The sequence below is a fragment of the Monodelphis domestica genome, chromosome 3 (genome assembly GCF_027887165.1).
Source record: "Monodelphis domestica isolate mMonDom1 chromosome 3, mMonDom1.pri, whole genome shotgun sequence".
NCBI lineage: Eukaryota > Metazoa > Chordata > Mammalia > Didelphimorphia > Didelphidae > Monodelphis > Monodelphis domestica.
The window spans coordinates 220,685,448-220,711,543 of record NC_077229.1 but is presented as its reverse complement, the minus strand read 5'-3'; the positions used below and the strand labels follow the sequence as shown (position 1 = coordinate 220,711,543).

At 36.7% G+C, this 26,096-nt stretch overlaps 1 long non-coding RNA gene across 1 annotated transcript in view; it reads left to right on the top strand.

Moving 5' to 3' along the window:
* Positions 1–23,362, top strand: part of LOC103095186 (uncharacterized) — an 83,585-nt gene extending 60,223 nt beyond the window's left edge. Inside the window, exon 3 of the long non-coding RNA XR_008917632.1 lies at positions 22,155–23,362. This is a non-coding gene — a long non-coding RNA (uncharacterized LOC103095186). The remainder of the gene's footprint in view (positions 1–22,154) is intronic.
* The last annotated feature ends 2,734 nt before the right edge of the window (positions 23,363–26,096 follow it).

Here is a 26,096-nt window from a genome sequence, read left to right as displayed (position 1 = left end):
AATAATAAAATTCATTTTCGAAGAACAAAAGGTAAAAAATGTCAGGGAAACTAAATGAAGAAAATAATGTGAAGGATAGTGGCCTAGCAGTATCAGATCTTAAACTGTACTATAAATCAGTAATCATCAAAGCAATCTGGTACTGGCGAGAAAATAGAAGGGTGGCTGAATAAAATAACCTGGGGGTAAATGACATCAGCAATCTAGTGTTTGATAAACCCAAAGATCCCAGTTTTGGGAATAGTAACTCACTAGTTTTTGCCAAAAACTTCTTGGAAAATTGGAAAACAGTATGGCAAAAATTAGGCTTAGATCAATATCTCATACCCTATACCAAGATAAGGACAAAATAGAGATATGTTTTAGACATAAAGTGATAGAAGTAAATTAGGGGAACAGAGAAGAGTTTGCCTATTTGATTTATGGAGAATAGAAGAATTTATGACCAAACATGAGGTAGAGAACATTACGAGATGTGAAAAAAACAAATTTGATTATATTATATTATATGTAGATTATATTAAATTAAATTTAAAAAAGATTTTGTATAAACAAAACCAATGCAACTAATATTAGAAGGGAAATAAACCAGAAAAAATTATAACAAATCTCTCTGATAAAGGTCTTAAATACATAAAGAAATAAGTCAATTTTATAAGAATCTAAGTCATTTCCCAATTGATAAGTGGTCTAAGAATTTGAATAGGTGGTTTCCATATGAAGAAATTAAATGAATAATGATTAAAATGTAAAGAAAAACAAACATAAAATCTTATCTCTAGAACATCTCATATCACCCATTCTGGTAGACCTAGCAGAACTTTAAAGATTTATCTCAACTTTTGTAAAGTGATGATTGTTAAGTATAGCAAAACTCATTTTCTACTTTCTATCCCTTCTCAAATTGGATGGAGATCCATTTTTACGGAATTTGAATTCTGAACAGAGACCAAAAGTACTCCCCAGTCATCATACTTTAATTGTCAACTTGAATTCTTTGCTTGTTCCCACCACAATCTAGGCAAACACTGATTTCATCAATCACAAGTTGGTTTGAATAAAAGAAATAAGCAAATCCCTTAAGGGAACCATTCCACCACCACCCCTATCATTTGCAATATAAGCAGGGAAAAATCAACTTAGAACTGATTATCTTGGCACTATAGGCAGTTTACAGGTACATGTAATCTATACCATAGGAAGCCCAGATCAGTGAATAAACTGATGAATCCATGTTCTCTCTTTTAAAAAGAAATTTTATTATTTGATCCTATGAAGTTTTGACTTGAGGTACCTGACAGGTGACATAGTAACTGGTTTGAGTAAATGATAGGGCATAGGATAAGTGACCTTTCCTCAGTTCTTTGTGCCTTCATGCTGTCATGCTTCTTCAAAGCCCACCATACTAGCAAGCTCTAAATTGGATTGGCAGCTATTGTAAAGACAATTAACCTTTCTTTTTGCCAATACTGTCACAATTGTTGGAAAATCTAGGACTCTATTACACAAAAAGTTATCATTTCCTCTCTTGAATTTTTCTTAGTCAAACTCCTTGAAATGGATGCATACACTTCTTTTCTCCACTTCTCTCACTTTCTTTTAAGTATTATGCAAAGTAGCTCGATTCCTTCACTTCATGAAAGCTGCCCTGCTCTCTTAATTGTCTGATGCAACCTGATCTTTTTTTTCTCAGTCTTTACATTACTTTTCTAGATTGTAGTCCTTTCTTCAGTATTTGATCCTGTTGGGCACTGTTCTCCTGGATCCTCCCTCTTTTTAGGTTTCCTTTTTTCCTTCTCAACCTCCCTTGCTGGATCATTTAGGCATAACATGTCCATTAACTGTAAGATACTTGTCAGGGACCCTCTTCTCTTGTCTCTCTGTATTCTCCCACTTAATGATCTCATAAAATCAGTATGCTTAACCCCTAATCTCTATGAAGATGAATGATAATGCATATTTATATACACATACATATGTACTTATGTATGTTTAAATAACCAGTCATAATTGCTTTCCTAAACATCACTTGTATATCATTATCTGGCAATTCAAATTGGATTTAGCTATTTCAAATTTCAGTATCAAGTATCTAAAATATTATTTATCTCCTTCCCTTCTTTTAAGCTTCCTAACATTTATTGAGAATGCCATTACTTTTTTCAGTCACCCAAATTCAGTGTTATCCTTAAATTCTTATTCTCATTCATGCCACATCTCCAATAATTTGCCAGGTTTTGTTGTTTTTAATTCTGCAACGTCTCTCAAATACCTGCATTCTTCTCATTAATATAGTTCCTACCCCAGTTCAGGAACACATCATCTTTCACCTTGTTGATTACTTTCTCTCTGCCTGTCTCTGTCATTCTCTCTGCTTCAAGTCTCTCACAGGAATCCATCCTTCACATAGCAGTTGTATGGATCTGATCAGGTCACTGCTCTGCTCAATCTACTCCAGGGGCTTCCTATTACCACTAGGATCAAATATAAATTCCTGTATGACATTTAAAGATATTTATAACTTCCTCCAATACCACTATCCCTCCCTTATTACACTTGACCTACAAAATCTGTTTCAGCCAATTGAACTTCTTGCTGTTCCTTACATAGAACATCCCATCTCTTATGTCTGTGTTTTTTCATTGGTCATCCCCAATGTCTGCAATAAATTTCCTCCTCTTGAAATTTTAAAATCCTCAGTTGAAGTTCCCTTCTTGGAATCATCAGCTATTAAAGACTAATTCCTTTCCCACAGTTACCTTGTATCTGACGTATGTGTTATATTTATATCTATGTATGTTATTTTATTAAAATGTATTCTATTGAGTAGTGACTGTTTTGCTTCTGTCTCTGTAGTCCCAGAGTTTAGCACAGAAGTTAGTAGGAGTGCTTAATAAATGCTTATTGAGTGATTAAACTTAACAAAATAAATTTTTTTTCTTGAAAATAATTCTTTTTACTTATATTCTGGACTCTGTGTCTTGGATGAAGACTTGTTCCACGCTTTTCAACCTGTAAATGACATAAACTTAGGAGGGATATCTAAGACATTTAATGATAAGAATGGTATCCAAAAACATCTGAAAAGACCTGAAAATTGGACTAAATAAATAATCTTAAAGTTTAAAAATGTATTACAAATTCTTACAATTACATTGTTTTTAAATCAACTATAAAAGTTATGCTAAAAAGAACTGAGAAGGAGGGCAGCTGGCTGGACCAGTGGATTGAGAGCCAGACTCAGAGACATGAGATCCTGGGTTCAAATTTGGACTTGGACACGTCCTAGCTGTGTGACCCCACTGCCTAACCCTTACCACTTTTCTGACTTAGAACCAATATACAGTATTGATTCTAAGATGGAAGGTAAGGGTTTTAAATAAAAAGAATTGAGTATTTTGGTGATCTGAAAGTTTAATACATGTTCCTGTTATGCCAGAGAACCACAAAAGCTAATTCTATTTTATGTTACTTTAGTAGAGTCATACTAAGTCAAAGGAAGTGGTAGTTCTACTGTATGCTGGTCTAATTAGACAACATCTTGAATACTATCTTCAGTTCAGCTTTTCATATTTTAGGATAGATACTGACAAGCTGGAGAACATTAGAAAAAGGCAACAAAGATGGTGAGGAATTTAAACCATGATATAAAAGTATTAGATGAAAGAACAGTCAACATTTAACCTGGAGAAGAGAAGAAAACATGGGACAATTATTGCTGTCTTACAACATATAAAGGACTATCTAGTGACACTTTTTTGGGGGGTCTGGCAATCAAGGGCTAAAACTAAGAATAATAATTGAAAGTTGTTGAGAGTCAGATTTTGGCTAAATTTAAGAAAAATCTTCTGAATAATTGGAATGGTCCAAAGGTGGTATGAGTTTCCTGGCATTTTACTGAGTTCTTCATTTCTTTAACTTTTCCAGAGTAAATTGGATACTCATTTGCAGGCAAAAGAGATTCATTTCTAGGAAAAGGTTGAATTCTAGAGTATCTATGATGTCTTTTCCAAATCTAAGATTTTTCAACTTTAAAGTCTTCATGACTGAAATTATTAAACCTATACCTTCAACTCTGATAATGGACCTCTGGCCTATGTTTCCATTTGCAAGACATTTCCATTTTCTCCATGATAAAATGCCACATTAAAAAACCTTTTATTCAAAGCTCATTACTTTCTCTTTCCTACCTCCACCCCCTTTTAGATCATCAATTCTTTATTGAATTTCAATTTTTTTCTTTTTACCTTTAAATCACTTCCCCAAGTGTCTAGTTTTGAGAATTTCTTGACTATTTCCTTCTTTTTTTACTTTATTTGATAATTTTCAAACATTATTCATTGGAAACAAAGATCATTTTCTTTTCCTATACCCCCACCCCTGTCCCATAGCCGATGAGTGATTCCACTGGGTATCACATGTGTCCTTGATTCAAACCCATTTCCATGTTGTTGGTATTTGCATTAGAGTGTTCATTTAGAGTCTCTTCTCAATCTCAATTGCATTTTGAGTTATTCCAAAGCCTGCATCCAATTCGCTGGGATTTCTGATTTTTCCTTTGCTGACCTCTTCCCCTATGTTTCGTTTGCTCTTTGCTCATTACCTGTACAGAAGCTGTATATTGTAATTTCTTTTTTCTTTTTCTGTTGTTTGCTTGTGTTTACCCCTTCTTTGCTCCCCGTATTTGTCTGTGCTCTTTCTCCTCTCATTTTTTTGGTTTTGGGGCTGTCAGTCTCCCCTCTTGGAGCTTTGTCAGATCTCTTGGTACAGTCTCTGGGGGAGGAATGTTGGCTTCCCTGTCCTCTGGAGGCTTTTGATAGGATTAAGTTCAACTGGGTTGGGCTGTATGTGCTTTGAGGCTGAAGACTCCTGGAAGGCTGGAGCCACCCAGGCTCTTTCAGGTTCTCTCCAGCTGCTTCTCCACTGCCTGTGTTCCATGCTCTGAGCCTGGCACAGCACTTTCTGCTAGGTACACCAGTGTCTTTGCCAGCCCAGATGTTTCTGTCCTTGTGGGTGGCCCTGCCCTCTGGGTGGGGGAGGGGTCCTGACTTCCCTGAGCTCTGAGGACTCCTGATGGGATTAGGTTACTCCAGGGAGACTGAAGCCAGATGGAAGGACCCAGCCACAGGGCTTCAGGCTCTTCAGTCTCTCTCTGGCTGCTTCCCTGCCTCCTATGTTGGACACTCTGAGCCTGGCCCAGATTTCTCTCAAGGTACACCCTCCAGAACAGCACCTTTGCCAGCCCAGATGTTCTCGCTGCCACTGGGGGCTCAGTGCTCTGGGTTGGGGGGAGGGGTCCTGGGACCTTCCTTCTGACTTCCCCTTAGACCCAAGGGTTCTCGGATTCCAGCTTTTGAGGGGCGTATCTTTTGATTTGAGTCCAGAAGGAGGGTTCCTTGCCTCTGTCCTGTTGTTACGTTTGAATTTCAGTACCCTAGGAGAATTCAGTGTGTGATCCGTAAGGAAAGGTTTTCAGAGGTATGAACTTTTTCTGCTTCTAAGTTGCCTTCTTGACTCTGCCCTCTAAAGTCTACTTCCTTCTTCTTTGACTAATTTCTTTAAGCCAGGAGTTCTTAATCTTTTTTATGTCCTGGCCCACTTTGTCAACATGATAAAACCATGGACACTTTCTCAGAATAATATTTTAAAATCTATATAATTAAATTCATAATGGCAAAGGAAAACATACTGAAATACATATACATATATGTTTTTTCCATTTAAGTTTGTGGACCTCTTCAAGCTACCCATTCATCTCAAGTTAAGAACCTGTAACCTGATAGGTTATCAGTTCTAATCAATTTTTTATCCTTATATCTCTTGGGTTTCTACTTCCATTCTCACTTTTGCTATTTTTAATGACATTGAATTATCATTAAAAAGGTTGGTTTTAGTTGGATATATAAGAGAAATTTATTTTACAGTAGAGTTTCAGAATGTATAGAAGCAGATAGGTGGTATAGGGGATAGAATGCCGGGCCTGAAGTCAGCTACATCCCTCTTCCTAAGTTCAAATCTAGCCTCAGTCATTGACTAGATATATGTCTTTGAACAAGTCACTGTTTGTCTCATTTTCCTCATCTGTAAAAGTAGCTGGAAAAGGAAATGACAAAACTCTCCAGTATCTTTTCAAGAAAACACCAAATGGGGTCACAAAGAATCTGACACAACTGAAACAAGTGAGTAACAACATCAGAAAGGGATGCTCAATAGAAGGAGAGTTGAAAAGGTCATAATGGTACAGAGAAATTAAATGTAAAGGGGAAAAAAGTTCAACTTTTTCCCTAAATCTGGAACTCTCTGGGGCCAATCAAATTAAGTATAAACTCTCTTCCACATCAGAATCCTTCAAAGAATATGTAAAAATCATTTAATAGATACTTGTTGATGGATTAATTGATCAATCACTAACAATGTGGCAGGCTAAGAAGAGAGGAAATCAGTGGGCAAGTCATGAGGGATATTTATAAAAAGTTTTTTTTTTTTACTACTTCAGTTCGCCATCACTCCTCAAAAACACACATACAAAAAAACTATATAACTTTTCAGGAAAGTAACACATGTAAATTTATTGCCACAGGAAGGTTTATGAAATCAAATGAGTTCATAAAGTAACATTCATTTTGATAGTAATAATAAGAATAAACTACTCTCTCACTCCATATATATATATATATATATATATATATATATATATATATATATATATATCCTTTCCCATAGTCATTCTGGCTTAGTCAAAAGTGAAAGGGATAACCTTTTTAGTAGGTCTCATGAGCACATTACAAAACAGTTTCCCCCCTCCTACCCTCACTCAGCCCCCTTTCCCTCTTAATGGCTTTTTTCACATTAACCTTATTGCCATAATGAATTTGTGTTTTTATTAAATTTTAGAAATGGTCCTTGTTGAGATAAATAGTGCTAACAAGTCACTTTACAGAAATGTCTAATTAGGGTGATTTTATCTTGAGTTAGCATTATCAAGTCAAAGCTTTTAATATGTGTAACACAGACTTTTGCTAATGGTGCTGTGGTGGCTTTCCCCCTCCCCCCCCTTTTGATTTTTTCTATGACAAAATGGCCAGTCTCAAGATGGATTATTTTTTTAAAATAATTTATTTTTTCCCAATTATATGTAATAATTTTTTTTTCAAATTTGGAAAACTTTACTTAATTAATTAATTCAGAATATTTTTCTATGGTTATAAGATTCATATTCTTTCCCTCCCCTTCCCCTCACCCCCTCCCATAGCCAATGCTCATTTTTAGTAGGTTTTACGTGTGTTGTTGATCAAGGATGTAATAACAATTTTTAACATTTCTTTTCTAAAATTTTGAATTCCAAATTTTCTCCCTACCTCCTTGTCATCCCACATCCTTGAGACAGCAACTTACTTGATCTAGGCTACATATGTGTGATTATGCAAACTATATCTCTACACTGGTCATGCTGTTGAAGAAGACTTATGAAACAACAACAAAACCAAATCCACACACACCCAAAAGGAAAAATAATATACTTTGAACTGCATTTAGATTTTATCAGCCCTTTCTCTTGAGACTGATAACTCATGAGGCAAAATTCTCATGAGTCATTTGGACTTAAATCATTGCAATGTTGAGAATAGCTAAGCCATTCTTAGTTGATCATTGTACAATATTGCTATTACTATGTACAGTGTTCTTCTGGTTCTGCTCACCTCACTTTGCATCAGTTCATGCATGTCAAGGTAGATCACATTAGGGCTTCCATGTCAACAACGTTATGGCATCCTGAAAAAAAAAAAAAGAAGTGGAGAGGATTGTCCAGAATTCCCCATCACAGCAGATCTGAGCATAGTAAAGTTAGGTGGATTTGGAGTCAGCAATATTTGAGTTAAAATCTAACCCCAAACCCTTAGTAGCTCTGTGATACTGGGCAAGTCTCTTTCCTTGTCTCAGCCTTAGTTCCTTCAATTGTAAAATGGGATAATAATAGTTCCTACCTAATAGGGTTATAAAGTTCATATAACTTAGTATTTGTAATGTGCTGAGCACAGTGCCTGACATGTTATTATTGTTGGATTGTTTTCATCCATGTCCAACTCTTGACTTTTAATGATTCCGTTTGGAGTTTTCTAAGTAAACATACTGGAGTATTTTGGCATTTCCTTCTCCATCTCATTTTAAAGATGAAAAGAGGAAATTAGGGTTGAATGATTTGTCCAATATCACACAGCTAATAAGTGTCTAAGATTAGAGTTAAACTGGTGAGTATTAGTTTTCCTGACTCAAGCCCTGGCACTCTATTTATTATTGTGCCACCTAACTGGCCCAATAATAACACTAACCCTAGAATGTTGGTTCCATTATTATCCCATAGCTGCCACTTGCCACATAGTAGGCACTTGATTAACCCCTATATTATTGTTTCTTTTGAATATGAACAAATGATAAAATCATTATTAAGTACTTCTGTGTGAAATACTATAATAAGTGTTAGGGATTCAAATACTAGAAAACAAGAAAATCCTTTCTCTCAAAGAACTTATATTCTAATAAAGGAAGTCTAATATTAAAGAGAAGTGATAGTGGTAAATGGTAAAGATTGTAAATGGAAGGGAGGTAATGTGGAATTAGTTGTTTCAATTAAATTAAGGTAAAAGCTCAGCTATCACAGTCCAGGTTGATTTCAGGGACAGTCTTTATGGGACAGAGGTGAAGATGATGAGAACAATGATGGGAGTTCAGACTAAATACTAAAAACTTTAACATCAGGTAAGTAACATTCATTTTGTATTCCCAAGGTACTTTGCTCACCCAGAAGACATGCTTAACAAATGTTTTTTTGAATTTAATTTGTTCAACAAATGAATTCTCCCCTGGAGAGGGTTATCTTTTACTTAGGGAAAAAAATTACACAAGTAAAATAATATGAGTAGAATTAGATAAACAAGGATATCAATAAATGTAAAACAAGAATATCAATAAGTGTAAAGTTATCTTGTGCACACTGAATACTTAAATGGTAATTCTATAACATTTCAGAAAATAAAAGGATTGGCTTGACTTGCTTTTGGTATTGAGGGAAAATTAAATATTGCTGTTGGGTGAATAATAAGAACAAAGGTCTGGAGGATAGAATGGCTCTGGGTAAGATATATTCATGAGTATCAAGCAAACATTGGGAACTATTTTGGGGAATCAGTAAATCAACAATGATTTATTAAATCTAGAAATTTTGCTAAGTAACGCAGATGTAAAAAAAAAAGGCCAACAAAACAAAAATAATCTCTGCTCTCAAGGAACTCACAGTCATTATAATGGAGGAGACAATATGCAAAAATATGTATTAGTCATGTATGTTCATATGTGTAAACCGGAAAAAAAATAAATTGTAGGAATACACTAGCATTAAGGGAGATCAAGAAAGCCTTCTTATAGATCTGACATTTCAAGTGGGAATTGAAAGAAATCAAAGAGGACAGAAGGTAGAAATGAGGAAGGAGAGAATTCCAAGCTTGGGGGATAACCAATAAAAATGCTTAGAATCAGAATGTTGAGTTACAAATAACAAGACATTCAGTGTCACTAGATCAAAGAGAAAATGAAGAGATCAGAGAGATAGAATGAAGGATAAGAAGATGGGAAAGGTAGGAGGGATAGGTTGTGAAGGGCTTGGCATACCAAAGAGGATTTGATCCTGGAAGTGATCAGTAATCACTTGAGTTTATTGAGAAGTCATGTTAAAATGGTCAGACCCATGCTTTAGGAAGATCCATTTGATGACAGAGTGGAGAAAGACTTGAGGAAAGAAGACTAAAAACAGTCTGTTGCAGGTATTATTATTAATCTTTCATTTTAGAAGAGTACCAAAGACATCACTGGTGATATCTTGACTTGCCAGTGAATTGGATTCAAGCGAGTCAGGGTTACATGCAGTCTTCAATTTTTCACTTTCTTTTCCAGTCATTTAACTTCAGTAGCAAGCCAAAAGTCAAGATGACTGATGATGACTGTGACAAGGGAATCACTTTAAAATACTGATATATATATTAATTTAAGGTCGCCAAGGAATTCAGTAATTCCTAAATGAAAACTCAAGTCAGCAGTAAATCTTTTATGGAGTTTAATTACAATAGGAGTAAGAAAGGAATTAGAGATAGAGAGAGAGAAAAAGGGAGAGAAGGGAATAGGGCTTAAATACCCCTTCTGTTTAGGCTGGGCCAAAAGGCCCAAGCCCTTAGATAGCTGGGGCAAAGAAAAGAGATCAGTCCCTATTACTCACGTGACCAAAATGGAGAAACAGTCTCAGAGGCCCCCACCTTCAGCTTCCTTCAGAGAAAGCTTCTCAGAGCACACCGCAACTACTCCGGCCAACTCCTCAACCACCTCCCTGAGTCTTCAGACCCCTCTCTCTTTAAGGAAACCATCCAAGTTGCCTCCCCTCAGTTCTCACATCTACCAATCCCTGTCCATCAATTTCCCTGTGCCAATGGAGGCTCTAGCTTAACCCAGGACCGCCCAGAGGTCTTCTGGCTTTGCACATGTCTGTTGAAGGTCATATTTTCAAATAATTAAATCTTTGATCCTTTGCTACAGCCCTTTCTAAATCCTGTTAACCTGAGTAGGGTAGAGATTGAAATAATTAAATTTTGATCTAGGCTGCAGCCCTTACTCAATCCTGTTAGGACTGAATAGGGTGGAGATTGATTCCAAGTATCTCCATTGTATCAATTCTAAAATCAATCATGACTCAAAGAAATTCCTGTTCTATGCTTAAGCATATGTCAAAGTCCTTTCCATTGTTCAGCAAAGGGTTTCTGTCCTAAAGTAATCTTAAGAAGGGAAGGAGAAGGAACCTCCCATGCCAATGGGATTCACATTCCAATAGTCAAGACCCACTATCAATAGGAAATTTTTCAAGTATGAAATTTCCCAATGGTGAAATTTCCAACATTTATAAGTCTAAGAAATTTTGAGGTGTACATGACTAAGGATGCAGTGGATGCCATTGACATCTTCAATGTCTCACCAAGCTTTGAGCATTTGAGACTGCTCCAGCTACTTTCATAGCTACTGGAACAAATTGTTCATATTTGCCCATTCTGGAGGTGGAAGCCTTTATATGCTTGGGGCAGACATCCCCAAAACTTACCACAGGTTTGTAACCCATCAATTTTTCACAATTTTGTCTAGCCCATCTGGTTTACCAGAGTATGGCCATTGTGCATGCTACCATTTTTTTTAAGCCACAGGTGAAATTTGTGTGCCAGGTGAACACCAAAGGTGAATGAGCAACCCTAAAAAAGGCTCAGCAAGTTCTCACACCAGAAGTTCTAGTCCTCCTAGAACACCCATATACTCCAATGTTGTGTCTGCCCGATTGGAAGCAATGTCATAAAAGAGAAAGGATCCATATGTGAGAGAGATTACAATGGTAAAACTAATCAGCCTTGGCAACAGATTGGATATGGAGGAATAAGAGAGAGTGAGGAGTCCAGGATGATTCCTAGATTGCAAGTCTGGTTGATTGGAAGGATGGTGATGCCCTTGACAATGATGGGGGGGGGGAATATGAAAAAGGTGGGGCATAGAGGGAAGAAAATTAGTTTATTTTGAGGTATATTGAGTTTAAGATGACCATAGGCCATTCATTTCAAGATGCCAAATGAGAAATTGGAAATGCTAGATTCAAAGTCAGGAGAGAGGTTGGGGCTGGATACCTTGATCTAAGAATCCAAAGAAAAGAGGTGATAGTTGAATCACTGGAAAAATTGAGAGATGAGCTTGGAATGGTTGAGAAAAATCCAGAAATCATTGAGGAAAGAAATCATTTTGCAGAATTAAAGAATCCCAAAGTTGAAATATACATTATATTTCTTATCTTGTGAAGAATCTCCACTGACATTCCCAATAAGTTGTCATTAGGCTTTACTTACATTTTAGTGAGAAGAAACCTCCTCCCAAAACAGTCCATTTCCTTTTTTTTTATATTTACCAATGTGAGCAATTTGTTTTCTTATATCAAGCTTCAGTCTGACTTTCTTTATCTTCTATTTGCTATGAATGACTTAGCAATTTAGTCACCAAGAAAAAGTTTCAAAGATATGAAGATTATTTTACATGATAAAAATAATAATGTAAAGATGAACAATTGTGAAAGATTTAGCTGCATTGATCAATATAATGATTCAAGTCCGTTGCAAAGGTCTCACAATGAAAAATGTTATCCACCTCTAGAGAGAAAACTAAAGAATTCTGAGTGCCAATTGAATTATATTTTTCTATATTTTAATTCTTGCTTTTTTCTTGAATATGGCTAATATGGAAATGGAGCATCTAGGTGGCACAGTGATTTGAGTGATGGGCCTGAAGTCAGGAAAACTCATCTCTCTGAGTTGAAAACTGGCCTTCAAGACTTACTAGCTGTGTGGCCCTGGGCAAGTCACTTAACCCTCTTTGCCTCAGTTTCCTCATCTGTAAAATGATTTGGAGAAGGAAATGGCAATGCCACTCCAATATCTTTGCCAAGAAAATTTGAAATAGGGTTATGGAGGTGGATTTGACTAAAATAACAACAAAACCAAAATGTAAATGAGTTTTATGTAATTTCAAAATTTTAGTTAATGTTATATTGCTTGTCTTCTCAATGGGTGTAGCTGAAGGAAAGAGAATTTGGACCTTAAAATTAAAAAAAAAGGAATGTAAACATATTTTTAATAGGTCTCATACTTCCTCTTCATTATAGTTCTCCAAGTATCAGATGCCTGTCCCCTACTCCAATGAGTATTAGTTGTGTCATAATTATATTATGGATCTGTTTCCTTCCTGAAGCATATTCAGGATGCAATGCTGTATTCAGTATGTTTACTTTTAATATAATGTCCATAAACAAAGCCACAGTGCCTATTATTGAAGGGTCAGTGCATAATAATAAATGATCACTGAATGACTTCAAGTTCTTCCTTAGAGGATAAGGGACAACTGGGTGGATAGAGCCAAGCCTAGAAATAGGAGGTCTTGGGTTCACATCTGGCCTCAGACACTTCCTGACTGTGTGACCCTGGGCAAATCAATTAACCTCCATTGCTTAGCCCTTACCACTCTTCTGCCTGGGAACTAATACTTATTATTGATTCTAAGACAGAGGGTAAGAGTTAAAAAAAAAAGGAAAATATTAGAAGTGAATTCTAGGAATGGCAATAGACAGTATAGACATCAAATATCATGTTGAAAGAATAGTAAGAAGGCCAATTTGGTCAGATTACATTGTACATTAAGGGAAGTGATGTGTACTAAAGTTGGAAAGGTTGACTGGGGTTAGTTCTTGAAATTCTTTATTTTTTATTTGATTTATTTTTTTTATAGATCCATCAAAAATAAAACATTTTATTAAGCCAATATGCCAGATGAGGAACCTGAGTGTGTCCCAGAAGAGTGATATGTTTCCCAGGAAATAAATAGTAAAGCCTGGCTTTGAACCCAGATCTTCAAACTTCAGATTCAATGTTTGTTTGTTTTTTCCATAATCAGTTAGTCTTGTAACTGTTCTTCTCCTTCCACTTTCACTTCATCTTTTTTTTTGCTTCTTCTCAGATTGTCACTTCTCACCTAGACTTGCCTTCAGCTTTCTCTAATCCATCCTTCACATTACTGACTAAGTAATCTTCCTTTTATAAATTTTTATTTATTTGGAAAAATATTTAATTAATTTGGAATATTTTTCCATAATTGTATGGTTCATGTTCTTTCCTTCCCCTCCCCCAACACCTTACATAGCCGACATGCAATTCCACTGGGTTTTACATCTATCAGTGATCAAGACCTATTTCCATATTATTCATATTTACACTAGAGTGATTGCTTAATGTCTACATACCCAACCATATCCCCATCAACCTATGTGATCAAGCAGTTGTTTTTCTTCTGTGTTTCTACTCTCACAATTCTTTCTCTGGATGTGAATAGCATTCTTTCTCATAAGTCTCTCAGAATTGTCCTGGATCATTGCATTGCTGCTAGTAGAGAAGTCCATCACATTTTATTATATCACAGTGTATCTGTCTCTGTGTACAATGTTTTCCTGGTTCTGTTCCTTTCACTCTGCATCAATTCCTAGAGGTCATTCCAGTTCCCATGGAATTCCTCCAGTTCATTCCTTTTAGCCCAATAGTATTCCATCACCAACATATACCACAATTTGTTCAGCCATTCCCCAATTGAAGGGTATCCCCTCCTTTTCCAATTTTTTTTTTGCCACCACAAAGAGTGTAGCTATGAATATTCTTGTACAAGTCTTTTTCTTTATGGTCTCTTTGGTGTATAAACCCAGCAATGGTATGGCTGGATCTAAGGGCAGTCAGTCTTTTAGTGCCCTTTGGGCATAGTTCCAAATTATGATCCAAAATGGTTGGATCAATTGAAATTCTTTAAAGATTAAACAGAATTCATATTAGATCTTGAAAATAACAGGGAACCACTGGAGTTTATTGAGTAGGGGAATATTATTGTCATATGTGTGCTTTAGGAAATTTTAGTATGAAGGATGAAGTTGAATAGGGAGAGACTTGAAATAGGAAGATAAGGAAGGAAATCAACCTAGAGGTCCTAGAGGCTTGAACTGTTCTATTGGTTATGTGAGTGGAGGAAAGGAAAGCAGCTTGAGAGATGACTTAGATATAGAAATGAAAGAATTTGGTAACTGGCTGTATTTATGGGATGAATGAAAGTGTAAGTGAAGAGTAAAGACTGACTTCTAGGTTGTGAACCTGAGTGACTGGAAGGATAGAGATGCCATCCTTACTGTGACCCAGTATATAAAAAGAAACTAATTAAAAGCACTTAATATATCCTCCTTTCTTCCAATATCTTCTCAAATATTCTTGTCTAACTGATTTTGGACACTTCCTGAAGAAGTATACACCATTATTTCATGTGATAGATTCAGCCTCTGAAAGACCATAGGGGAAATCATTTTGCTCTTATTATAACATTTTGTTCCAAACTTGAGCTCAGTCTCCTTATAGAGAATGTTTAGCCCCTTAGGGTAGATTTGTGTGGGTCTTAATATTTTTTTACCTCCACAGGTACTGTGATTCCTTTTTTATGTTTATATCTTCACGACTTTTTAAAAACCATGCACTCATTTTACCCCTCCTATTTTCCAGCAAGGCCATTATTATATTTCCCAGCAAAGACCTCTCTACCTCTGGGAAAGAGCTCAAAGATGATTTCACCAATTGACTCTTGTCAGGGTACTGATCAGGGATGGAGACTGGGTGATATCTACTTCTAGAATACTTTATATAATTGTTGATATACTGCAAAATACATTTGATTTTAGTGCTGACCTTAATGCCCTTCTGGCTGGTTGCATTTAATAATTGGTGAAAAGATAGGAACAGAAAGACAGATGTATTCTTTGGTGTTTGTGACCATAGTACTGAAGACTCTTGAGATGAATGTCAGAGGTAAATATAGTCTTTAAAGGGATAAGGCAACCTTTAAATGGGTCAGGCAACCTTGAATCCCTGATACCTAGAAGTCAATCCCCCTTTGGGGAGAGGTGTGACCCTCTCCAAATCTACAGTCCCCCTAAATATGATATTAGAGATTGGCCCAGACCTAAATCTTGAATGACAAGTGATTTATTGGGGTTCACATAGGAAAGAGGTATCACAGGATAGTATCAAGTGGGAAATTAGGTAAATAGGGGATCCCTATGGTTACTCCCTCTAGCAGATTGGACCTCCAAGGTCTCGGGGTTCAAGGATTTTCAGCCTTGATCCCTCTTTCTTGCCAATTGCCTGTTAGTCCTTACTCTGAAGCTAACTAAACTTGAATATAGGAGTCTAGGGACAAGTGAGGGAGAAAGAGACAGAGAGAGAAATCCTTGGACAGGATCCGTGAATGTCTCTCTTCAAAAAGTTCCAATCCACAGTCCCACTGAGGACTTTAAATTGTTGTCACAAAGGTTGTGGTTGAAGGTTTTCAGGGGTTCAGGAAGGATAGTTGATCTCCAATGGAATAGGTTTCTCCTGCGCTTTTGGGGATCTACCTCTCTTCTCTCCTTCCCCAAGTCAGAAGTGACTTATCTGTTGCATCTCACAGCCTCTGTTCCCTCATTAGTATTCTCAGCTTCTTCTTTCCCTTTCCCTGCTCTTCCTTCAACAGGTCCCTTCCAAGAAATGATCAAGTGCATGGAAAAATCTCTCATCTCTTATCTTACACCTATATTGGAAAGTTATTTATGTAAAATTAAAATGCAAAAATTTAAAGTTTGAAAAAGAAAATTTTCAACAATGTGGATATAAAAGTGACTGCCTTGGAGAAAAACACAAAGGAACGTTCATTTATTTGAAGATGTACACATGAAGCATTATGCTTTTTCCATTTCTCTTTCATCTTTTTTTTTATATTTGCTTGTGTCAAAGTTCTTAATTTGCACTGGGGCAACAAGTAGGGCAGGGCTAATGTATTGTTTCATCTGAATAGAAATAGAGTGCACATATACACAATTCATTAATCTGCCTAATTCATAACCCAGGTGAAACGGCTTTAATTTAGTCTAGCATTAGTTTTGTTAGCAAACATGGAGAAGGTGTCAGATATCAAAACTGGAGTGCTTTGTCTCTATATTTTAGAAGGAAAAATGCCTGGTTTTCCCTTCAAGTACAGAGTCCCTGTGGTGCCTTACAGTCTAGTTCCTAGGTATTCAGTCTGTCATTAGCCATTTATCTCAACTAACTGATTTCATTTTGCTCATGAAAAATTGATTAACCTGCCTGTGTCATAATCTAAATTTGCTTTAACAGTTTAAAAGTATCTTGTTATCATTGTCATCAGAAAGCACTTGTGCCAAACTATACAGAGAGGTGTGCTTCATGCTGGATCTGAAGAGTAAGTAAAAATCTGTATCCTTAAACAATTTTCAGTGAAGGCAGTCTTGTATATAAGTTCAGACATTTTACCAGTCTGCAAGGTCTTTCCTCCCAATAATCCTTCTCACATTACAGAAAAAAGAAATACTCCATTTAATGCCTTTAACAGGGTAGTCTGCATTATCAATACTGTGGGTTTTATGGTTCAGTTTTAGTAATTTCTTGTCCATAATTGCATTTATTTTGGATAGGGTTTTTTTTTCTCTTTCTCAGGCATTTCTCAGGGAATTCAAAGAGTAAATTTTCACAATGTTCTTGATAGGAGAATCACTGTAGAATTGTTTAAAGGCATAATTCAGGGCTGTGTATAGAAATTTTGATCTAATAGGGCTTTGCGACTATTTGTACTGTCCACCAACGTATGGAATTAATCAGTATTAGGCTAGCCAGTTAGCATCAGGAAGCCAATGAATGATAGATTGAATTGGTTATACTGATTGTTTAGACAAACAATTTCTTACAGAATAAGAAACCTCAGTTAGAAGACCTAGGCTTTACAACAGGTAAGAGTTTTGTCCAAGGGGAAGAAATTTAGTCATGAACTAGGGAATGAGGATCTAGGGTATATTAGATTAGAAATATTGAAAACTATTAAGAATATGAATCATAGCTCCTTAAATTGGAAAACCTCCTCAAATATCTCCTTGATTTTTTCCTAAAAGAAATCAGAGATGAATCTCTTCTTCTTTGCTGTGTGTTGCTTATACTGACTCTTGTTGCCATAGGATGCTCTCCTTGATGAATTTATACTTCTAAAGTTTCAATAATCTGGTTGAAAAAATATATATTATAGATGAGGAAGATGTGTCTCTGTTTTGACATGAACTCTGTCCTTTTGTTTCCTCTTGCATGAAATTAAGTTCATTGGACAAGGTAGTAATTTCTAGTCCTAACAATCTGTGATTCAGTAAAAGTTGGTCCTTATTTGATTCTTTCTTTGGGAGATTTTAATGATTTTTCCTCTGTGACTTAGACAAGTCATATCTCTTCTATGGGTTCTGAGTTTTGTACTTTATAAATTGATGGGGATAAATGAGATTATCCCTAAAGTTTCTTGTATCCTTGGCATCATATTTTGAGGATTTAGAAAGGGTTGGCTTTAAGCTAAATGTCACAGTGGATAGAGCTTGACTTGGAGTCAAGAGGATCCAAGTTCAAATCTTGTCTCAGAAATTTACTTGCTGTGTGACCCTGATAAGTCACTTAGCCTCTCTGTACCTCAGTTTCCTCATCTGTAAACATAATGGAAATAATACCTACCTCCCAGAGTTGCTGTAAGGATCAAATGAGTAATGTGAAAGAGTTTAACAAACCTTAAAAAGCACTTTATATATCAGTTCTTATTATTATCCTCTTCTATGAAGTAACTGTTTATATCACCACCACCCACCTGGGTAATCATATTTGCTAAGTGTGAAGATAAAAGAAATAACTGACTTGAGAATTTAGCAAATAAATAACAAATTACCTACTTCCTCTGTGGAGAGAGTAGGGGAAGCCTAATAGTAACTTTGTGGTGTCCAAGTGGGAAGTATCAGCATACCCCTCTTCCTCTGACAAGAGCATAATAACAGTAATAGTTAGCACTTTAAGATTTTCAAAATGCTTCATAATGATTATCTAATGTGAGACATATTCAGGGAAGCTATATAGCACAATGCATAGACTACCAAATCTGGAATCTGGAAGATCTGAGTTCAAATCCAACCTCTGACACTCATTAGCTTTGTGACCCTGGGCAAGTTAGTTAATCCAATTTACCTCAGTTTCCTCATCTGTAAGGTGAACTGGACAAGGGAATCATTCCATGTATGGTATGGTACCATGAATGGTAAATCATTCCAGTATCTTTTCTAGGAAAACCCCAAATAGGGTCATAAAGAGTCAGACATACCTGAAATGGCTGAACAACACATATTCAGGGAAAGAAAAAAGGAAGAAAAAAAAGTAAATTACATTCACTCTGAAAGGCAAGAAGATTAGTAAATCGTTTAAGAGCCTGAACATTAGTCTTCAAATAAAAAAGAAACAAGAGCATAAGATATAGGACTTGAGGGGAATCTTAGAGGTCATCTAATTCATCTCAAGCTATTTGACAGATGAGGAAACTGAACTCTAGAATGAGGAATTGACTTGTTCACGGTCTTTAAGATATTAGATAATAAAATCAAATTGTTCCTGAAAAATGAAGGAAGGCTTAAGCTCCTTTAATGATGCTTTCTTCAGTTCATGGAGTTGTCCTTGTCTAAGTAAAATCCTTTGCCATTCATAAATGGGAGTGTCTAGCTCAGTAACTATAGTCCATGTTTAATAAATGATTGTGGAACAAATGAGCAAATGGTTCTTAGGGGTGAAGGTGTTTGATTTGGTCCATTCAAATGTCTCTTAGAGGTGAAGATGTTTAATGTGGTCCATGCCCCACATCAGAATATTCCATTTTTTAGAGACCAAGTAGCTGAGGGGAAGGAGCATTGAAGCATGTGGCATGGGTAATTGGTATGATTTTCATTACATTATATTATATTACCCTGTTTACAAAGCTGGGTCCATAGCAAAGCTGCATTTGTCTGTAGGGGAATAGGTGGCATAATTTGAGAGATTTCAAAGTCTATCTTCATATACCTACTCCATTCCCATTCATCTTTCTGTCAATGAAATTCGATGCTTATGAGATAATTATTTTGGATTCTGAAGTCACAAAATTTTAGATTTTCAAGGAACCTAACATGATATTCTAGTCCAACCTATAAATGGAAAAGAATGAGTCCTAATACAGGTCTTATAGTCATCTAAATCTTAGCTTAATGATCAATAAGGAGAAAGAATCTTTTTCCTTGGTAGCTCATTTATGTATTTATATATTCCATTTATGTTAACTCTATTTGGAAGTTTATTATTATTTTTATTTAAACATCAATCCTAAATATGCCTCTTTGCAGATTCCATTCCCTATTTCAGCTTTTGCTCCTCAAGATCTGTGAGAATGAATCTAATCCTTCTTCCATGGGACAGCCCTTCAAATTGTTGAAAAAGGGATCAAGTCTCCCTCCCCCTGTGTTATCTTTTTTTTCTTCCAGGCTAAATGCCTTCCCTGGTTCTTTCAAAGGAAAGACTTACCCTCCTGGTTCCCTCTTAAAATGCAAATAACTCCTTTCCGGAAACACCTTAAGATGTCATCAACTATTGTTACTTTACCCAGAATTCGTTTTTTCAAATCTTGAAATCCTGTGGAAATTGAGAATGAAGAATAAGGCCTGTAGTTCTCAGTCTGCTATAGTGGAGGAAGCTTTTTTTTTTTTTTTTAACACCAGGGGGTGGCTGAAAGCATTATGTGATTAGTAGAAAGGGAGTTAGGAGTGGGGTGGGACCCAGTATGGTGGAAAGTCCCTAGGAGGTTAAAACTGATAAATCTGGGGAGTGGGAAAATTCTAAAGAAAGTAAAATTTCAATTACTTTTACAGCTTTGACATTGAGCAGGGTGGGCTTCCAAGGCAAAAGTTGAGTCTCCCTCCTCTCTAAACACTCACACATACCCCCTCCTCATCTTTGGCATTATTTGTCAATGTTAGAAGTGTATTTAATGAATAAGTAGCTAATTCAATCACCCTGGAATCAGGCAGGGTGCCTAGGGAATCTCTCCTCCTCATATCCATGTCCTCTGCCCTTAGGGGCCCCCTCCAGACCCAACACATTATTAATACTTGTCATTTCTCTTTGTAAGCATCTCACCTCAATGCAATCTATGTGAAAGGGTGCTGAAGAGTGTCCTGTGTATCTGTACATTAAACACGCTGATTGTTGCAGCAGCCTTGGCTCTGTCTCTCCTTCTTTTTGTGGCAGGTGTATTTATCATTTCTCCTACTTTGACATTTCCAGCTTCAGCTGCCAGGCCAGGCTCAGTGTCTTTCTCTCAGTAGATTAGTTTGCATTCTATGGGATTAAAAAGGTTTAGAGAGCAACAGGGAGGTAGCAGGAAGAGTGTGAGTTGTTTAGAAATGTCAGAAAGTGTCAAGGCAGCTGGGGGGAGTGGTACCAGAGGGAGGGGGAAGTGGAGACAGAAGCACTTTTCAATCAGATTCCAACAGACAAAACAGCCCAGAGAAAGAGGCTGTGAAGATCTCTAAGATAATAGGGCTATCTTGTATTCTGAGTAGAAGATGGGAGAGGAGGGGGAAGAATCCAGCTCCCCTTTTCTACCCTGCAATTGAAGCTTGATGGACAGCTTAGCACATCTCTGTAGTGTCCACTTTTCAGTGCGAGGCAACCTTGCAGAAATAATTCCCTGGGAGAGCATACAGAAAGAGAAAGAAGGGCTCTGGACAGGCAGATGTGATTAATGGATTTAGCAGCATCTTACTTTCTCTTTTCATTTTCTCTTTCCATTTTTATCCCTTTGATTATCGGGGGGAGGATGAGAATGGCCTTTGATGTGATGTTTTCTTGGAAAGGAGGCACTTCTCTACTGCAATGCTCACAAAGAAGCCTTGATCTTTCAGGGACTCCAGGTCAGGGCATGGCAAACAAGGAAGAGGGGTTTATATTTTAAAACAAAATAAAATAAAATAAAACAAAGCAGATCATTTAGAAAATCAAACCTACATAGAACAAAGCAGAATTAAAGCATTTGAAAATTCAGGAGAAAACGTTAAATATTTAAAGAGAGGTTCCGAGAGATTATATACTAAATGTACTCTTTATATCACCAGATTGGACATACTGCCCCCTTCATTGTGTTGTACTCCATTTGGGATATGTGCTAAAACCTTGGAAAGACAACACTATTCAGTGTGCCAAGATAAAGCACTGGGATTTGGGAGAGGGAAAAAATCTTGGCAAAGGATTTCTAGAGTTTGGCTGAATTTGAAGAGAAACTCTCAGGTCATTTAGGAGACCTTCATAGAAGAAATTTTCATCAAGCTATTCACCAGTTTATATTGTATTTTAGTATCTTTGGGAGAGATTGGGGAGTAAGAAAGACAAGAATCAGCCCTCCACCCCTCCTCCCATTTGCTTCATGCTCTTTTTGAAACTATTAGCAGGGAATCATGCCCTGATTCTGTTTCTCATAAATGATTATCATGTAAAAGACTACTAAGAAATAGGAAGTTAAATGACTATAAAATGAATACTTTCAACTATATGATCTCTAAGATCCCTTTCTGCTCTAAATTTTAGAACCACCTGCACTTTTGAATAAGGAGATTCAATTGGATTCAATATTTTTTTTTTTAGGAAAAGGATAAAATCACTGATGATGAAAAGTCCTGGAGGTGGCAAGAGATGGACTCAATGGATGAAGCAGAGTGTTACCTATTCCTCAGAGAAATGAGTGAAAAAAAATGAAGAAAGAAGTTGAATGAAGATACAGAAGCTGACATGGTGCTTGCAGTATATACTATCAGTATACTTTGGGATTTGATTTGAAGATTACTTAAAATACTCCAAATTCTCACCCCTAAATAATTTCCTTTAGGTTTCCCTTAAGGTCAGAAGGAGAGCATACAGTAAGAGTGTTTAAACACCTTAAATATTAGGTTAAAGGGATATTCAAAGAATTGGTCTAATTCACTCATCATTTTGTTTTCCCTAGGAAAGAACAAGGTCCTGAAAAGATAGAATCGATTCAGCCAAACTCAGCAAATCCTTTGCCAATTAGGTCAGCTAAACTCTTCTAACTGGAGATATTTGATAGGGGAGACTAAAGCATGGAGCCTTCTGGAAAAAGAGATCTGGGGGAAGAGACCCAAGTGGGAAAAGGAGCCTTGAACAGTTGGAGCAGCATGAAGTCATAGTGAAAGGGGGTTGAGAGGAAACATATACTTTAAATGGGTAACTGAAGAGACTCATAGTCAAGCTTCCCCTAATTTAATATTGCTTCCATGAAAATCTTCCCTAACCACATGGAATTATTGAGAACATAGCAAATATAATCTCCCATGTGTTCAGGTCACAGCTTCAGTATTTTGGCCAATCTGATAATTACTTGGCCCATATCTCTGAGTGAGTCCAAGTGCTTGCTCTATGAGTTTGGTTCCCCTCTCCCTTTAGTAAAAGGAAAGAAAAGGAATCCCAGCAGACCTTGCCCATATCCACCCTTTTGGGTGTGGCCTTGGGAAGAGCCTGTCTTTGGCCACTATTCCCTTCCTCAGAGGTCACTCTTCCCCACACTGGGTCAGGAGGGGGAAAGACCCAGTTCATAGACACCCAAACCTTAACAGAGACAATAGCCCCAGGTTCAATTGGAATATTTTTTCTGCTTTTGGGGGGAATTTATAAAATTATTAATAAAATACAAAAATAATAGTTTTTTATTCCCCCAGGCAGCATCTCTCTGCCAAGCTGGAAAAAATCCTTCCCAATTAGTTATACCCTATGAAACTAAACAACCAAAACCTATCCTGCTGCACTCTTTGGTTATAATTAAAGACATATACACAGAATGATTGAGATTAATCTCATATTTTATCTAGAGCAACTAATTTAAAAATAACATTGAATGAGTAAAGAGAAGCTTAAGAGGGAACAAGGAATGTCAAATTCAAAATCCTTTGCAAACAGGAAGTTGAGACAATAAGACAAGGTATAAATAAAAAGAACTATTTAACCTTCTACTTGGAATGTAGGCTGAATTACAATTCATTAACTATATCTTACTCTGGTCTTACTGATCTGTCCAGTTCTGGTGGACAAAGATCCTGATAGTTTCTGGTTCCCTGAAACCCCTTCTTCTTCTACTTCTCAATTAAACTGCTTTTTTTTCCCCTCTCTTTTTAGTTTGCCCTTGTAAGATTAAAATTAATATCCAATAACTCCAAGTATTATATTTTATAAGATTTATCAATAATCACTTGAAGTAGAGGAAATAAAAAGACAAAAGTAAAGCCTGAGTGAAGAGAAGTTTTCCCAACCACATAGTGGGAGAAGAGTGAGAGGGGTCAGGTATATCATTATCTCCAAAATTTAAGGAAGTAAGGTGAGGACAAAAGTAGGATTCTGGGAAATGGAATCCTGGGGTACAAAATTCTAATTATATACCCTTCAGTCCTAATGTCTGGATCAGGAGGTAGAAAACTATGGCAGAGACTCTCTACTCATCCACATCAACCTCTGAAAGACTATTTCTCATGTTGAAAAATTTGAGAACAAATTTCTTTGGTTGCAGGAAGTACAAACCTAAATTGTTTCATGTGATTTGGGAGCAGCCCACATAAAAGTTGAGGTTGGGACTGAGAACAGAGATTCTAAATAAGTAGGGAGATTGTGGGAAGGGTCATTGCTTCTGTTAACTTCAAATGACCAGGTATATGGTAACACAGAGAGGGAATGGTGAGGAGAGGAAGGTGTGTGTGTGTGTGTGTGTGTGTGTGTGTGTGTGTGTGTGTGTGTGTGTGTGTGTGAGAGAGAGAGAGAGAGAGAGAGAGAGAGAGAGAGATGAATCTTTCTTTCTTGACCAGCCTTTCCTCCCAATTTAAATTCTGAAGTCTCAAACATATAGCTCCTTCCTCTAAATCCTTTTCCCAGCTCTTGAGAGGACTCAGTAGGAGGTGGTTGAATTAGCGAGATAAATGGGTGAGATCTTCCAAAAGACGAGGAACATCTGACAGTTTCAGTGCAATTTTGCTATGTCTAATATACTATCTGACTACATAAAAAGACATTAGCCTAAGCCCTGTGCATCTGGTAGTTGGTCAAAAGGAATCAGTATATTTCCCAGATGTAGCATGGGATAAGGCAGAGAGATTTCCATAATTTAACTATCCTGAGACATATGTCGTACCATACCCTAGATTCATGCAGAACTGGGTCAGCAATAGTTTCTCTTCACTCAGCTCTTGAAAGGCTTGTGGCTTGGAGGGGTGGGAAATCCAAGGAGTCACACAGAATCCTCTGAGCTGGCATCTAAGGGACCTTGAGAAGACTAGATCAAGGAAAGCATCCTCTTGTGGGCAAAATCATGAATTACAGGCCCTTGCTGGTTAATGGTAAGAGACAGGATGTCTTGACGTAGGTTGGTTATGGGCTACTTCCTTGCTTGTCCTTACATAGATTTCAGTTTGGTCATTTCTTATATGAGTAGTAATTTTTTTTTTTTGCATTCAAGTAGGAGGAGAAAGAGGGGAATAAAGAGAAAGAAAGATAGACAGACACAGACACAGACAGACAGAAAGACACAGAGAGATAAGACAAAAAATTGGAGAAAAAGAGACTAGGAAAGGAGAAGCAAAGACAGCCAGAGAAAAAGAGAAACTACTTTCTTAAGACTCTCATCCTTAAAAAGAGCCTTTAAGCTCAAAGAAGGTAGCAGAAGTAAGACTCAGTCTAGCTTTTCTAACAATGCATTAAATTAGTGGTTTTAATTTGTTTATAAATTTGTCTGCAAGACTAAAGCCTTGCATGTTCCAAAAGCATTTAATTTACTCCTTTCTTTCTGGCTGGTCAAACCCATTATTTTACTAATTTCCATAAAAAATTAAGAGTTAGTATTTATGAGAATAGCAGAAAACTGTTCGTTAGCTAATTTTACATTTCTCTTTTTTCTTGTGTAGGACTAAAAAGTCCTTCAATAATAACTTACAATATACTGTGAGGTTCTATTTCAGAGTGAATTTTAGAATAAAAGCAACCATAATATATGACTTTGTGGTAAGGATTGGGAATCCAGCATGGCCTCTATTTTAATTTCAATTCTTGTCTTTAATTCTGATTTACTTTCTATCACAATCTTGATTTACTGTTTATCTTGGACCCATCTCATCCTGTTCTTGCTAAGCCTTTTCTTGGTCTCCCCAAACTTACTGCCACTGTGTTAGACTTTAATGGAGCTAATATATCAGTATTTTATTTACTGTTTTACTCTGGAATTAATCTTGGAAAAGCTGGGTGAGCCTCTTATCATTGGGCTACATTTGCTCCAGGTTGTAGCATTATTCATGTCAGATGCACATGGATGAGTACCCTAGAGCAGATCCAGTGAAGGCAGAAGACAGGGTATATAGGCTTCAGGGGAGGTGAATGTGAGACATACATTTTTTGACAGAGGATGGGGGCTCATTTTCTATTCTAGGATTGCTTTTGCAACAGATGTCAGGGCTAAACCACTAACCTATCAGGCTGGATGAATGAGAAAGAAAATGTGAAGTCTGAGAATATATTATTTTTCAGTTGCATTTTTTC